Raw genomic sequence first — 4,175 nt, 5'->3', positions numbered from 1 at the left:
CTCTTATATTTTAACTCTAGAGTCCCTGGTCTCTGATCTTTTGGTTCAGATCTAGAGTTACGGAAGGATCTAGGTTGTTCTTGTTAACGTTTCTTTTACATTTAACGTTTCTTTTCATCTACTCTTAGTTCATTGTCTTTGCCTTTAAGTTAACGTCATTTATTTGTCTCTCTAGGTTCCTACTCTAACTTTGTCTTAAAGAAGTTAAGAGGTTGGGTTCTAGGTTCTGTTAACATTAACTTTAACTTTCGTTATTTTGATTCTCCTTCTATTTACTTAAGAGGAAGGGGTTCTGTTTCTTTAATTTTAAGTGAGTTATAGGTTTCGAGAGGCTTTTGATAATACTTTTAAGGTTTTCTTTCGAGAGGCTTCTTGAACTTAAGATAGGATAAATATGTGAAAGAAGTTAACTAGAAGTTCGGAACTCAACCCGGAAACGAGAACCACCTTAACCCAACTTTCTCCGGAACCAACTAACGAGAACTTCAAACCTCTTCTTGGCTTCACTTGGTTAACTTGGCCAAAACTCCAATCGTTTTCAACCTGGTTTTCAACCTCGATTTCAATCCCCAGATTGAAACCGAGGTTGAAAAGTATCGTCGGGTGTTTTGAACGACCATACTTGCAACCACGGTTGCAATCCCCAGATTGAAACTGGGATTGCAACCGGAACGGAACACACGATCACCGCGGTTGCAATCGGAGGTTCAATCCCCAGATTGCAACCGCGTTTGAAAACGAGGAGAGGGAACATTAAGTACACGGTTGCAATCGGAGGTTCAATACCCAGATTGCAACCGCGTTTGCAACCACGGGTCCCCTCTTTAAGTACACGGTTGCAATCGGAGTTTGTTTCTTGCTTTTAATGTTCATTTACTTTACTGCTTCAAGATCCGTTTCAATCCCAATTCCCTTTCCCTCTTCTGTTTAATGCAATTCAATTTTTCCTTGTTTAAATTCTGCAAATCCATTCCCCAATTCCCTTTACAATTCCAGCTGTTTACATTTCTTGCACTTTAAGATTCCGCAATTTACATTTCTTGCATTCTAAGTTTCTGTTATTTAATTTCTTGTTCTTTAAGATTCAGCAATTTATTTCATGTTCTCTTTAATTCCATGCACTTTAATTTCTGCAAAATCACAAAACACTCAACCAACACTCAATTTGCTTGACTAAATTAACCACTAAGCTAAAATTGCTCAATCCTTCAATCCCTGTGGGATCGACCTCACTCCCATGAGTTTTTATTACTTGATGCGACCCGGTGCACTTGCCGGTTAGATTTGTGTGTTTTGGGAGAAAATTATTTTTCCTCCAAAATACTCATCAGTAGTGCTCTCTTTAATGAGCGCTAGCCTTTGTTTCTTTCATTCCTTGGCTTCATGGTCATGGGCCATGCTTTCAAAAGCGTGGCCTATGGTTCAAAAGTGTGCTCAAACTTCAAAAGTGTGCCAAAAATTCCTCTTTCCACCATTTCTTCACCTACAAGCAACCAAACAACTAATCAAAGCTCCACCAAAATCACTAGATCTTTGCATCATTTAATTAATCAATTAATTCTAGCATAAAACCTATGATTTTGTATAAAATGAATCATGTTTGGTTGATTCAAGATTGTCATAAAAATTCATTCAAATTACTTACTTTTGGTTCAAGAATGCATGAAAACCAAGTGAAAACTAATGAAATAGGCTTGTGAAACTAGCCTAAGATGACTTGTCATCAATTTACCTTCAACCACTCCTTAGGCAGAGGCCTCCAGGTAACTCTCTTCCTTTCTCTACTCCTAACTGATCCAAATCTATTATCATTAGAACTGTCATCTGTTGCATTATAGAATTCTGCTACTAGGCACTCTGAATTGACTATTAATTTTTATGGTATGATGTTTGATTGCTGAAATAAGTGTTGATTCCTTTCTTTCCATATGCACTGATGAGCGCATATTTTTTACGCTTTTTTATGTTATTTTCTTAGTGTTTTCAGTATCTTTTGTTAAATTTTATTATGTTTTTAGTAGGTTTTATTGCAAAATTCACTTTTTGGATGCTACTTTATGATTTTGTATTTTTCTTATAATATTAGGTGAATTTAGATGAATTTGGCAAGTTTTGGCAAAGTCTAATTCAGAGGCAAGGAAAGCATAGTAGATGCTGTCAGAAATCTGACCTATGTTTATTCAAACGAGAATTTCTGGCGCTACCGAGGTCCAAAGGATGCATACTTAACAGTATTGGAAAGTTAACTTCTAGAGCTTTCTAGCAATATTTAATGGTCTATGCTTTTCTTCAGATTGGACTGCCCAAAACGGGCGATGAACGCCCAAACTACCCCTTGTGGGGCATTCAACACCCCAAGAAGACCAACGCTGGCGTTCAACACCCAAACCTGGTGTCCATCGCCACAAGGGGAGCAAGGAAGCAGGGTGGACACTTCTTAGAGGGCACTTAATGCCTACTCCCTCAAGCTAGAAGCCAAGCTCAGCGCAAACACTCACCAAATGGGCCCAGAAGTGGATTTTTGAATCATTTTACTTTGTTTACTTCATTTTTTTATAATTCTTAATTATTAGTTTAGTTTAAATAGAAGAAAGATCACCCTTGTTTAGGGCTTCTTCGACCTTCTTTTAGAATATTGGACTTTTAGCTTTTGGAACGTATGAACTTTCTGTACAGTATGAGCAACTAAACGTCCTAGGTTAAGGTTAGGAACTCTGCTAATTGCTATGGATTAATACAAGTACTTTTCTATTTCAATAAGTTTCTGATTCTATTCTATGATACATTGTCGTTCTTCATTCTTATGAATCTCGATTCTATATGAGTTCTTTACGAGTCTTGACTCGAATAGTATTGAGCTACAACTTGAGGATGCATCACCGGTTCCAACAGAATTATCTGGATTAATCGAGGTATGTGACATATAACCTCGTTAGTCAGGGACAATTGAGGTTCATGTGGCTTTAAAGGCTAGAACCATAAGAGCAGCAATCTCTGATCCGGAAGATCTGACCTTGTCTGTGGTGTTTTGAGTAGGATCAATAAAGGGATTGACTTACACGCACTTCACCCTCTCCCAGATTGATCTAGTCCGTTTGGATGTTTAGTCTGGATCTGAGGAGATTAATGGCCAGGACCCATGGCTTAATCACTTACAGCCCTGCCATTGAAGGACTCATTCATCATTGAAGTAGAGTGTGAGACGTGTTAACTCAGAAGAAGAAGCATCTCCGAAGCCTTAACTACTGCTAATTACCATCTCTACGTTCGATTGTTATTGATTGTTTATGCGCCTACAACAAATAACAACTATTCTTCTATTTACCTTAATAAGATCTGCAGGATAACCACAGCTTGCTCAATCCGGCAATCCTTGTGGGATTCGAGCCTCACTCACCTGAGGTATTATTTGAAAAAAGCCTTGTTCTTTGGAAGATCTATTTCGTGTCTGGTGCTGCATGGTTCCACCCTGCAAGAACTCTAAATAATTCTCTTGAAGCTCATCCTCTTCCTCATAAATGATCCACTTGCCCCGAAATGACCTGGCTCAATAGGGAAGTCCCAATTCATTGGGCCTTTCGATACAATTAAATAGAAAGCTCCAAGGGCACCATATTCTAGGAGCCCAAACTATGTGATTGAATAAATCCTCCTCCATCTGTTGCGGGTCGAGGACTCCTTCCCCTTCTTCAAACTTTGATTCATATTTTCCATAGGGATATCTCTTATCAACGATAAAATAAGATCCTTTTTGAATCATATCTAAGGGATTCCTTGGTTCGGACCGAAGAAGCAATGTCACTCGATCATTATCAAACTGACTGCAACCTTTTTCTGTCCATGCGTTCAACGCCCCTCAGGGAGTAAGGTCCTGGCATTAAACGCCAGAAAGGGACCAGTCTGGGCATTTAACACCTCACAGGGACAAGGAGCTGGCGTTGAACGCCAGGAAGGGAGCATCCTGGGTGTTCAACACCCCAAATGGATAGAAGCCTGGGTGTTTAATGCCCTACATGGGGCTTCCAGCCCCAACCCTTTCCCCCTTCTGGGCATTCAACGCCCATTCCTGGCATTGAAGGCCAGGTAGGGGACAGACAACATCAGTTCTGCAACTTTCTCAGCTAAGTGGGTGCCACAGAATCTCCACCTACCCCCACCTTCTTCTCTCTCATACT

At 39.7% G+C, this 4,175-nt stretch overlaps 1 long non-coding RNA gene across 1 annotated transcript in view; it reads left to right on the top strand.

Annotated features, from left to right (window-relative positions):
- The window catches only part of LOC107641929, a 13,290-nt gene extending 9,463 nt beyond the window's left edge, over nucleotides 1-3,827 (top strand). The window contains exon 3 of the long non-coding RNA XR_001620522.2: nucleotides 3,625-3,827. This is a non-coding gene — a long non-coding RNA (uncharacterized LOC107641929). The remainder of the gene's footprint in view (nucleotides 1-3,624) is intronic.

The sequence above is a fragment of the Arachis ipaensis genome, chromosome B05 (genome assembly GCF_000816755.2).
Source record: "Arachis ipaensis cultivar K30076 chromosome B05, Araip1.1, whole genome shotgun sequence".
NCBI classification, from domain to species: Eukaryota; Viridiplantae; Streptophyta; class Magnoliopsida; order Fabales; family Fabaceae; genus Arachis; species Arachis ipaensis.
Note: the sequence above shows the minus strand (reverse complement) of the source record. Positions and strands in the feature narration are given on the sequence as shown.